The sequence below is a fragment of the Mauremys mutica genome, unplaced genomic scaffold (assembly GCF_020497125.1).
Source record: "Mauremys mutica isolate MM-2020 ecotype Southern unplaced genomic scaffold, ASM2049712v1 Super-Scaffold_100100, whole genome shotgun sequence".
Classification (NCBI taxonomy): Eukaryota; Metazoa; Chordata; order Testudines; family Geoemydidae; genus Mauremys; species Mauremys mutica.
Window position 1 is genome coordinate 143,216 of NW_025423267.1, and position 12,746 is coordinate 155,961.

General features: G+C 52.3%; 1 non-coding gene across 1 annotated transcript; it reads left to right on the forward strand.

Annotated features, from left to right (window-relative positions):
- The first annotated feature begins 11,775 nt into the window (after positions 1-11,775).
- On the forward strand, positions 11,776-11,847 carry TRNAQ-CUG. Its single transcript has one exon. It is a non-coding gene; the product is annotated as a tRNA-Gln (tRNA).
- The last annotated feature ends 899 nt before the right edge of the window (positions 11,848-12,746 follow it).

Consider the following 12,746-nt stretch of genomic DNA (forward strand, 5'->3'; position numbering starts at 1 on the left):
AATAAAATTAAGTGTTTAATTAATATAATAAAAATCTGCACTGATTCCTCTAACTAACACCACAGCGTGAAACAGGAACAGAGACAAATCTTGTCAGTGACGACTAATTTCACAAATGATCTTCCCATTATTAATGTCCACGCTGCCCCCATTGGAGGTCTGGGCATCTCCAGTGTCATTGCTCTGCATTCACCTTCCCCTTAGACTTGTTCTCGGACATTTGCGTTCCTCTGCAGCATGAAGCACAGGTCACTTGCTGGAGGATTCCCTGCACGTTGAGGTCTTTAAGCCACGATTTGAGGACTTCAATAACTCAGACATAGGTTAGGGGTTTGTTACAGGAGTGGGTGGGTGAGATTCTGTGGCCTGCATTGTGCAGGAGGTCAGACTAGATTATCATAATGGTGCCTTCTGACCTTAAGTCTATGAATCGATGAATCTATTCCCAAATTTGGAAAATTGTGCAGTTCAGAATGTGAATAGTGACCCCATCTCCTTCCTGCACCTGCTCTACATTGCTCCACAGCAGTTTCTCCACCTGCAGAGTCACCCCAGCATGGCAGTGCAGCCGCCCAGGGTTCAGCAGGGGCCCCTGGCAAGGACAGTGGGTGCAGCTAACAGCCCGCTGTGCCTGGCAGTGAGGGAGCTGTAAAAAAGCAGCAGCCCCACCCCCCCAGAAGTACAGAGACTGAATTCCCCAACTTTAACATCATGACCCCCAGTAGAAAGCCACACGTGTCAGTTGTAGTTTCACAGGGAGATGCAAAAATCAAGTGACACCAATTTTTAAGTTGAGTAAATAAAGTTGAGGAGATAGTTATTAACCTCCCAAAAATATACTAAAGATCCCTCAACATAACACCTGAAGGTGAAATATGAACAGAGACAAACCTTGTCAGCAAAGGCTCATTTCCCAAACGATCCTCAAAATGTTACTAATTCCCACCCCTCCTCCACAGGAGCTCTGTGCAGTGTAACTGTTCTGCAGGCAGCTTCCCATTCAGTGCTGTTGTGGGACATTCCCAGACCTGGAAATGTACCAACGACAGAATTTGAAGAGCAAACCTGGCTCCCCGCACCAGGCGGGATTTGAGTGTTTTGTCCCTGTCACTTAGTCTTTGTCAATAGTACAGATGCCATGGGTGGACTGTAGGCTCTGCTTGAGGGATCCTGGCACAGGTGCTGGTGGGGGAGAAAGGATGGTAGATTCTCACCTGTGCTCTGGAGAGGAGGTAATAAGTGAAGGGGGCATTTTTGACTCCTCCCCTCCTGAGTGTTCCTGAGGCTGGAATTCTACATTCCACAGGCCAAATAAGGGGGTGACACCATTTGGTTAATGAAAACCAGTGCTCAAGGTGAGGCTTAAACTCACAACCTCAGCATAGCTCCTCTCAGCACTGCTCTACAAGTACTGTGCACTAACCAATTATACCACTGGAGCACCTGCTAGTTTTCCACTTCCCTAGGTTGATAAAGGCGAGGCGCGACCCCAAAGACTTCTCAGTACAGCTGAGAGCAGGTAGCAACAAGTGTGGTACTCAGTGGAGTGGATTCTTCTTAAGGGTTCCAGGCCCCATTTGACCCTTTTGTTCTTCCCTGTGTAATAACCAGGGCTGGCTCTAGACCCCAGCGCGCCAAGCGCGCGCGTGGGGCGGCATTTTGCCGGCAAGGCGGCTCCGGCGGACCTTTCGCAGTCATGCCTGCGAGAAGTCCACCGGAGCCGCGGGACAGTGGAGCTCCTGCAGGAATGACTGCGGAGGGGACGTTGGTCCCGCGGCTCGGGTGGATCTCCCGCAGGCATGACTGTGGAAGCTCCACCAGAGCCGCGGGACCAGTGGCCCCTCCGCAGGCACGTCTGCAAGAGGACACCAGGAGCTGCGGGACCGGCGCCCGGCAGCGCGCCCCCTGCGGCATGCCGCCCTGCTTGGGGCGGCCAAATTCTTAGAGCCGCCCCTGGTAACAACAGAGCTGGTTAAGACTCAATGGAGAGTCTTGCTGCAGACCAACAGAGCTGAAATCACTGAGAACCAGCTCTAAGCTTTAGTCCTGCTTTGGGACAGTGTCTCTCATGCAACAAACTGCCCAGTCTGCGCTAGCAGTGAGGCTCCCTCACTAACAGCTGAAATCAGGGAGAGCTGTGGGAAGTGCAGGGCCCCAGGGGTGCTTGAACAGGGGGGAACAACACCCCAGGACTTTAAAAAATGGGAGGGCTCTGCCTTGCCACTTTGTAATGACCGTAAGGGCGAGTGAGGTTGGGGAGGAAGTTGAGCTGGACCCTGAGCTAGACTAGACCCTGGCGGTGAGAGTCTGGCCACCACTTGCTGCCCCACCCTGTTGTCCTGGCTTCCCCACTGGGCGTCATTTCGGGAGGGAAGTGGGGCTTCTGCCTCCCCTCCCCGATTTTCACACCTCAGAGGAGTGTGAACAGGAAAACAAACGGCTGCTCCACACCCCCGCCGGAGGAACCCGACATAGCCTCAGGATTAAGACCTAAGGACTCAGGCTGAGAACTGATATAACTCCACTCATCTGGGATTTAACAACTTGTTTTCCATGGAACAGGGCCAGATCCAGCGTTTTTCCTGCCCCAAGCAGCAAAAAAATAAAAAGAATCCACAATCGATGGCAGCTCTACTTTTTTTGGCAGCAAGTCTTTCCCTCCGAGACGGACTGAGTGGGCCAAATTGCCGCTGAAGAGCCGGACATGCTTCCCCTTTCCATTGGCTGCCCCAGGCATCTCCTTGCTGTGCTGGCAGCACCACATGATGTAGCTGGTGATAGCTAACCCAGGTGGGGACATGACCCCACACGCCGCATTCAAAGGGCCTCTGCCTTGTGCGGATTCTCTGATGTTCAGAAAGGGATGAGTGAGTGTGAGAAATGCTTCACTAACACCTCAGCACTTTCTAAACCTCAGAGAATCCACAAGGGGAGTGGCCCTATGAATGCCATGTGGGAAAAGCTTCTCTTGGCACTCAGCCCATGTGAGCCATCAGAGAATCTGCCAGGGAGACCAACACCATAAACACCCCTAGGGCTCGCCAGACTTTTTTCTTTAATATTTTTTCCTGATTCCCAGACAGTAACTTTTGAAGCTGTTTGAACTGTTTGCAGCACCGTTATCCCTCAGTTTGACCAGATGAGTGGCCCATTTTTGCCTTTTGCAGTTTGCCCTGTTTTGAGGAGGACCCATTTGTCCCTCTTCTGTCCTCTGTTCTGTTTCCCAGGCAAATTGGTCACCTGGCCTCCACCTCTCTCTTTGTTCCCTGAAGGACGTAAATCCACACCGTGTAGAGGTCAAGCAGAGGAGTTTATTACACACAGAGCTGGCGGAGTGTTACCTGGCTTATAGGCAGGGCTGCCCGGGGGGGGGGGGAAGTGGGGCAATTTACCCCAGGCCCCGGGACCTGAAGGGGTCCCCACTAGAGTTTTTTGGGGCCCCTGGAGCAGGGTCCTTCACTCGCTCCGGGGGCCCCGGAAAACTCTCGCGGGGCCTGGGCCCCCGGAGCTTCTTCACTGGCGGGGGGTCCTTCCTCTCCGGGACAGAAGGATCCCCCCCCCACCGCCGAATTACAGCCGAAGCGGAACCCGCCGCCGGAGAGCAGCCGGGTCTTCGGCGGTAATTCGGCGGCGGGGGGGTCCTTCCGTTCTGGGACCCACCACCGAAGTGCCCCGAAGACCCGTGGTGGGGGCTGCACTTCGGCAGCGGGTCCCGCTTCGGCAGTAATTCGGCGGAGTAGGGTCCCCACCGTGGGTCTTTGGGGCACTTTGGCGGCGGGTCCCTGAATGGAGGGACCCCCCGCCGCCGACTTACCGCCGAAGCCCACCGCCGCCGAAGAACCCAGGCCCCTGGAATCCTCTGGGCGGCCCTGCTTATAGGCTCAGAGACACTGTCAGTCAATTGATTACAATAGAATATGTTGGTTTTCCATGGGCGGGGGAAAGTGACGGGATAGGCAGTTCCACACCCCGGGATAGGTTTTGCAGCAAGACAAGATAGCACAGTAGCCAATGGTTAACAGGTTACATAATGTCTGCGCCCATGGTCTCAAGTTAGGAAGTTAACATTTAATGAATACTTTGATAAAATGTTAGTAGTATAAAATATCTATGTTGAATTCTGATTTGGGGTCCATAGGAATGGAGCAACTCCTTTGATTGTCCAACAGGTACATTCCTAGGGGTTAAAGCAAAGAAACAATGAAAGTATATGGCAATAAAGATTATTTTCTGTGTGTCTTAAGGCAGGCACTGGTTCCTGGGAAGGGAGGTGGAAGGATGCCATATCTTATACTGACATGTGCCAACTTTTCATAAACTCAAGGCTGGACCAGTGGGAAGAACGTCTCCCTACAGAAGAGACTAACACAATAGGAACAGGGATTCTTTGTTGAATCTGCAACTCTGAATAAGACACAATTAATTAGTTCTTAGCTCCAACACCTGGCAATTTGCTGACCAGGCCTATCTTAGCAAGCAAGGCTTTCTGGTTACCCAGCTTTCTCTTAGCTGATCACGATTTGCTAGGCCTCTGGTCCCTTGACCATACTCTGGACTTTGGGTCTGGAAAAGAGCTGGCACAATCCATAGACCAGGTTGTTATATAAAATGCACATGGATTTTAACCCTTCACATCAGGGGCGGCTCCAGACCCCAGCACACCAAGCACATGCTTGGGGCCGCATGCCGCGGGGGGCGCTCTGACGGTCGCCTGGAGGGCGGCAGGCGGCTCCGGTGGACCTCCCGCAGGCGTGCCTGCAGAGGGTCCTCTGGTCCCGCGCAGCTTCGGTGGAGCCGCAGGAGCAGCGGATCCTCCTCAGACATGCCTGCGGGAGGTCCACCAGAGCCGCGGGACTGGCGACCGGCAGAGCGCCTCCCACAGCGTGCCGCCTTGCTTGGGGTGATGAAATGTCTAGAGCCGCCCCTGCTTCACATCCAGTAATGGCAAAGTTCTTGGTTCAGGCTTGGAGCAGTGATGGAATAAACTGCAGGTTGAAATGAAGTCTCTGGAGTCCATCCACAGCTGGGATGGGTCATTCAATCCTTTGTAGAGAGCTTCAGTTTGTAGCAAAGTCCCTCCAGAGGTATGAAGCAGGATTGAAGACAAGATGGAGACGAGGCATCAGCCTTTTATAGTCTCTTGCAATGTGGTCTTTGTCCCAAGGACACTCTATCCAGCACTGGGCAAAACTTTAGAGTTCTGTCCATAGGCAGGTCCCTGCATACCTTGCTGAGGCACAAGGCATATCTGCCTTCTCTCAATGGATCGATTGTACAGCTGATGGTCCTTAATGAGCCATCAAGCAGGCTAGACAGAACTGACACCAACTTGTCTGGGGTGTTCCCCGGAAGCAGAGCACAAGTTTGAAATACGGACAGCACAGGGCCAATATTCATAACGTCAACTACAAAAATGATACACATCTAGAGATAGCATCATTATAATCAGCCAGTCAGAACCTCTCCATATACCCCTTACACGACAACCTTTTGACAATATTGGCTGCAAATATAGAACAGTGGTCGCAACGGTGATCGAAACAGTTACAAGTATCAGAGGGGTAGCCGTGTTAGTCTGGATCTGTAAAAGCAGCAAAGAGTCTTGTGGCACCTTATAGACTATACAGTTACAGATTATGTCAATAACGTCACAGGAGGTGACACGGCATCAGTGAGACTGATACTGGAATACTGCCTCCAGTTCTGGTGTCCTCATTTGAAAAAGATGTTGTGAAATTGGAGCTGGGGCAGCAAAGAGCCATCAAATGTTGTGAGGGCTGGAGAAAAATGCCTTCTAGGGAGCTATTGAACGAGCTCAACCTGTTTAGCTTATCAAAAGAAGATTGAAAGGTGACTTCACTGAAGTGTTGAAGGGCCTTAATGGAGAGAAAAGATTGGCTATTAAAGGGCTCTTTAATCCAGCAGAGAAAGGCCTAACAAGACCCAATGGCTGGAAGGTGAAAAGAGACAAATTCATATTACAACTAAGGCACAAATATTCAACAGCGAGGATGATTCACCACAGGAACAAGCTACCAAGGAAAGTGGTGGATTCACCATCTCTTGATGTCATTTAATGAAGACTAGATGCCTTTCTGGAATGTGTTGCCCCCAAAAGTAGCTACTGTGTCATACAGGAGGCCTGTGATATGCAGGGGGTCAGATTAGATGCTCTAATGGTCTCTTCTGGCCATAAAGTCGACTAATTTCTGAAAAACTGAGTGTAGCATTGGGAGCAGCGTCTGATGTTTTCCTGTCTTGCCGGCTTGCTGCCTAGAATGAACGCTCCTTGAGTGGGGTGATCCACAGGGAGTAGCTCAAACCTCCAAAGTGCCTGGGCAGGGGCAGGACATTAGCACAGCGAGGGAGGGGTGTGGCAGTGACATCACAAAGGCCTTTTGCAGGACCTCAGACTATTGGTCAAAGGTGGTGGGGAGGTGATGACCTCACAGAGAGCTGCTGACATCAGCCAGGCAGCACAGGGGCGAGGGGCCAGGGAAATCTCAGAGACCCCTGTGGCTTTGCTTCTCGAGGACAGCCTGGGCTAGGCAGATGCTCGGAGCAGAGCACCAGAGGGCTGCACTGGCTCCCTTCTTAGCAGCAAACTATCAACTCCCCTGACCCCTGAGACCGCAGCCTGCAGCTAAGGGTAGTGCCCACTGGGGGTTAACAGACAAACACACTCACCCATTGCACCACAGAGACACATGGATACAAAACTGCTGTTCCCAAGGCTGCTGCCTAGCAGACTGCGCACCTGCCTGCCAGTACTAGTGCTCACCAGGTGCAGTGTGGAGGCTGGAGGCTGGGTGCTGGCTGTTACTTGCAAAAATCCAGCAGAGTGGTGCAGCGGGAGCGTGCTGGGCCCATAACCCAGCAATTGATGGATCAAAACCATCCTTTGCTAAAGATGTGCTTGTTTCCTTTCCCTCTGGGCCTTCAAGCGAGGCGGTGACCAGCAGAGTACCAGGAGCCTAGGCCATGAGGCAAGAGGTGGCTGAGGCGGGCGGCTGCCTGCCAGGGAGCTCCCCGGCACCTCTGGCTGCCTGGGCTGAAGGCAAGAGGCAGGCCTGGGTGTGGCGAGGGCCTCCTGTCCTGGACTGAGGCCACAGTGCTTCCTGGTCCCCTTTTCCCACCCACACCGGCAGGCGGCTGCTGCGGGAGAACACGAGGGAGGCTCTCGGGATGCTAGGCAGCTCTGTGTGGCTGTCAGGAGAAAGAGCCTTCTTCTCTAAAGATGGCTGGCAGAAAGGTGGTGCTCAGCTCTGTAAGCGACCTGCCCAGTAGCCTCGCTGCCAGGGGATGCAGACATTTCTGTAAGGTGCAGAAAGAGGGTATTTGGCGTCCAAGTTAATATGAGAAATATGCATTTAGGAGATGGAATTTCCATTCTTTCATCAGGGCCCCAGTGGCCTAATGGATAAGGCAATGGCTTTCTGAGGCCTTGTCTACACTACAAGACTATTTCGAATCTACTTAATTCGAATTTGTGGAATCGACCTTATGAAGTCGAATTTGTGTATCCACACTAAATACACTAATTCGACAGTCTGAGTCCACAGTAACGGGGCCAGCGTCGACTTTGGAAGCGGTGCACTGTGGGAAGCTATCCCACAGTTCCCACACTCCCCGCTGCCCATTGGAATGCTGGGTAGAGCCCCCAATGCCTGCTGGGGGAAAAAATGTGTCAAGGGTGGTTTTGGGTAACTGTCATCATTGAACCGTCAATCACGCCCTCCTTCCCTCCCTCCCTGAAAGCGCCTGCGGGCAATCTGTTCGTGCACCTTTCTGCTCAGTGACAGCGCGGGCGCCACAGCACTTTGAGCACGGATCCCGCTGCAGTTATGGCCGTTGTCAACTCCTCGCACCTTATCGTCCACCTCTTCCACAGTCAGCTGCTGAGAAATAGGGCTACTTTTCAATGGTGCTGCGAGCACTGGTGGACCATGGGGGACGTTTTACCAACATCAACGTCGGGCGGCCAGGCAAAGTTCATGACGTGCGTGTTTTCAGGAACTCTGGTCTGTTTAGATGCCTGCAGGAAGGTAGTTTCTTCCCGGACCACAAAATAAGTCTTGGGGATGTGCAGATGCCTATAGTGATCGTCGGGGACCCAGCCTACCCGCTAATGCCCTGGCTCGTGAAGCTCTGTGCAGGCGCCTTGCACAGCGACAAGGAACTCTTCAAGTACCAGCGAGCAGCGTGACCTGTGACTGTTCAGTTTCTTTACAGAGAAGCTGAACCTGCCCCTGTTTCTTTACCAAGTGACTGTTGACTAGCATCTGCAGTTACATACCCCGCCCACCCCGCTTCCCCAACTTCCAACACACGTTTAAAAATAAAATACATGTTCCACTGTAACTTTACAAAGGTTTCTTTATTGATGACTTTGCGTTACAGGGTTGAAACTGGGACAGGGACTGTGCTGGGTAGGGTGTGCAGTGATGTAAAGACCGCCTGTAAACTCGAGGAATGACAGGCTCCTGCTCCCAGAGCGGTCTGCAGTGCCGGACTGGATGTTTCAACGGAGCCTGCCATCCCTCCTTTTTGGGACTCTGTGTGCGGGGGCTATGTGGCCTTTTGGCGAGGGAGGACGGATACAGATTCCTCTGCTTCGTGGCTCTGTGGTCCAGGACAGGGACCGTTGCTTGAGATCTGTAACCCCCCTCCCCCGCTACAAAGTCACGTACCCCCCCACCCACACAGAACCTGCAAACCACCTCCCATACCAACCAGGGTGCGTACTGACTGCAGTGTGTGTGTGACCTGCTGCTGATCCTGCCCCCATGTCTGTACCCTGGTAAAGGTGATTGTCCTGTCAAATTACCAACCCCCTTCCCCCCCTTCAAACACAGTCTCCTCTAAAAGAACATGACGGAAACAGTAATTAACAGAAAAGTATTTTTTATTATCAACTAGACAGTTAGGGGATGAAACTGGGATGGGGGCTTGGGTGAGGCGGGAAGGAAAGGACTTTTCAAAATGTAGGCTATGAGAGCTTTTGGGTACTTGAGCACTCTGCTGGGGTGCAGTGACAGTTTACACGGCCTCTGGCGCCCCTCCTTCTGGTTATTTTGGGTGAGGGGGGTATGGGACTTTGTGGCGGGGGAGGGCGGTTGCAGATACACTGCAGGGGGGCTCTGTCCTCCTGCCGGAGGTCCTGCAGAACATGCACAAGGCGCAGGAGCATGTCCGTTTGCTCTCTCATTAGTCCAAGCAGCGTTTGAGTCGCCTGCTTGTCTTCCTCACGCCACCTCTCCTCCCGTTCGCTGTGTGAGCGCTGGTACAGAGAGAGGGTCTCCCTCCACTGGCTCTGCTGGTCCGCGTCGTCTCGGGAGCACACCATAAGTTCAGCGAACATCTCGTCCCGTGTCTTTTTATTTCGCCGCCTAATCTTTGCCAGCCTCTGTGAGGGGGATGCTATGGCGGGTCTGGAGACAGTCCAAGCTGTGTGATGGGAAAAAGGGAGTGAATTCCTTGCCAAGATAAATTTTTGCGAAGAATGAACACAGTCTAATCTGTCTCTGTGAATTCTGGGTTGAGATCCCAGTGCCTGATGGGGCAAAAACCATTTTCGCGGGTGGTTCTGGGTAAATGTCGTCAGTCATCCCTTCCTCCGGCAAAGCTACAGCAGACAATCATTTCAAGCCCGTTTTCCCTGGATTGCCCTGGCAGACGCCACAGCGTGTAAACCATGGAGCCTGTTTTGCCTTTTGTGCCTGTCACCGTATGTGTACTAGATGCCGCTGACAGAGGCGGTCCAGCAGCGCTACACAGCAGCATGCTTTTGCTTTTGCATGACAGCAGAGATGGTTACCAGCCATCTACCATCTACCACACCGTAAATTGGTAATAAGATGGGCATGGTTAGCAGTCCTTTTGCACTGCACCATTTGCTGCTGTCATAAGTGCCCCTGGCTGCTCTTAGCCAGGGGTGCAAAAGCCAAAATTGGAAATGACTCCCTGAGTCAATCCCTCCTTTTTGGTATCTAACAATAGAATCAGTCCTGCCTATAATATGGGCAAGTGTACTAGAGAACCACTGTATCAGAGAACCAGAGAGCACAGCTGCTCTGTGTCAGATGCTGCATAGATTATGAGCTGTATGCTATTCACAGGGGGTGCTCCTGCAACAACCCCACCTGTTCATTCCATTCTTCCCCAGCCTTTCTGGGCTACCGTAGCATTGTCCCCCCACTTGTGTGATGAAGTAATAAAGAATGCAGGAATAAGACACAGTGACTTGTTAGTGAAATATGAGTGGAAGGCAGCCTCCAGCAGCTATGATAGTCCAGATAGGACATTAAGGAGTGTGGAGGAGAGGAGCCCAGCATCCTGCTGCTAGTCCAGGGGCAATTGAATCTTTTTTTTACACATGAAGGTTTGGGGGCTGATGAAGCTCAGCCCCCTGTTGCTATGACGACAATGGTTATCAGCCATACTGTACCATCTACCACAAAATATTAGGACCAGGCACCCTTGATTGACCTTACCGATGCTAGTCAGCATGGTTACCAGTCCTTTTGCACTGCCCCGTGTGCCAATAGGCTGATGATGAGGACGGATACCAGTCATTTTGTACCATCAGCCATCCATAGCGTGGGGGGAGCAAGGATGTCAGTGTTGAGTGCTGCACCATCGCGTCTATCTGCAGCATTCAGTAAAGATAGGGTGACATGTAAAAGAGTCAAGAGAGGATTGTTTTCCCTTTCACTTCTGGGGGTGGTTGGGGGGCTGTGTAAATTGCCGAGCTATGCCCTGACCCACCGCGGACACTGTTTTTGACCCTAGAAGCATTTGGAGCTCAGCCAAGAATGCAAATCCTTTTCGGAGACAGCAGGAACTGTGGGATACCTTGCATCTTCAGTCCCCCCTCCCTCCATGAGTGTCCATTTGATTCTTTGGCTTTCCGTTACGCTCGTCACGCAGCAGCGTGCTGAGTCTCTGCTATGCCGTCTGTCCGGAGATTTTTAAAAAATACTTTGGACCAGACGTAACATTACAGTAATTCCCCTAATTACATGCAGGAGTCTCCGAGCGAGATCACCCTGAGGACGGTCACTGAAGGATATAGAGAGCGCATGCTGCGTGAAAGCTAGCACAAACCAGGGCACGTGGGCAGAAGTATCGGTGTCAGGATGCTACATTGTTAGCATAGTAAATGAAGCTGCAAAATAAATGATGTTTAAATGACCTCACTCTATTTTTTACAATTTGGTATTAAGAGGTAATAGATACAGATGTACACCAGGCAGGGTTGTTTGGAGGACGAAGCCTTTATGCTGCCATCTCCCACCACTGTCAAGTTTTAGCCAATTAGGACAAGTCAGCAAATAAGAACAACCTCAGCTATCAGTAACTGCTGCAGGTAGCAAAGTCCTACAGGGAGCAGTTTCTGGCACTACACCTGTGCAGCTCTGCTCCCCGGCTCTTCTCGGGCTCCTGCTCTCTCCTTAGCTCTGCCCCACTCTGGCCCAGGCAGTTCCAGCTCCCACGGAGGATGGGACCCCCTGGCCTGGTGACTCCCTCATTACACTGCCTGGCCTGTCAGTGCGGCTAACTTGGAGCCTTGGCCTCTCCCCATTGTCCCTGGGGACTGTCAGTCTCAGGGGCCTGATTTCCCATTGGCCCTTCCCCCTTCTATTGGTGCTGGGAACTAGCCAACCAACCCCGCCCCCCCCCACACACACACTACGTTTTAGTAAAGGGCCAAGAGCCCCCTTACACAAGCCAGCTCCATGAGGATCACCGATGTGCAGAAAATCAGTATGAGCTGGTCCCATGGTGTAACGGGCAGCACTCAGGACTCTGAATCCTGCAATCTGAGTTCAAATCTCAGTGGGACCTTGTGGTGAAGCCCTGGAGCTCACAGTGCTCAACTTCCCTGTCTCCAGTGGTGCAAGAGCCAGTCTTCCCCCTCCTGCTGGGTGACTCACACCTCCTAGAGCCAGGTCTCTGGCTGTGATGGTCACAATGGGTTGGGGCTCTAGAACTTGCTATCCTGATGGTTGGGGTTCTTGCTGCTTCACCTGGTGCCCACAAGTTTGGCCCTGGGGCTTCCTTCCACACTTTTCCTGGGGCCCACATGGCACTTGAAGAAAGGAGGGTCAGGGCCGGGATTGATAGTGAGGGCTTGGCAGGAAGGAGGAAGAGCCCCAGGCTGGAGCCCCACACACCTTCCCTCCTCCTCTGGGCACCTAGAGCAGAGGTGGCCCAGCTCTGTCTGCTGGACACCTCGGCAGAGTAGGTGAGTTCATGTAAATACAGTCTGGTCCCAAAGCCTCCCCCAACCCTGGCTCGTCACTAGCTGTCAGGGGAGAGCTCATTCACACCTTGCTTCCAAATCATCATTTGAAATTCTGAGGTTGGCCAACATTGCCGAAGCCAATGCACTGACATTGTCAGCAAACACAACAGCTGGGTGAGGAAACCAGACTTTTCAAACCTATTCTACTTTCTCAGGTACAAGTATTTTTTCATACCTTGTATCTGCTTTTAAAGTGTGTGTTAACGTTGCAATTTCAATTCAGATTTGCAACCACTGACAACATGGCAGCGCTGCATGTAACTACCTGACCACTGGGGGGTGTTGGGGAAATTCGGGGGAGGGGTGCACAGCCCCCTGGCTGGGGGGCGTATAGGGAATGCCCGGTTTCACTGAATTGAGTCTCCTACTGCAGCACCTGAGTAGGTTACATCAGAGAGGAGCTGCAGTGTCTAGGCAGTGGGATGCCTGTGCCTTTAAG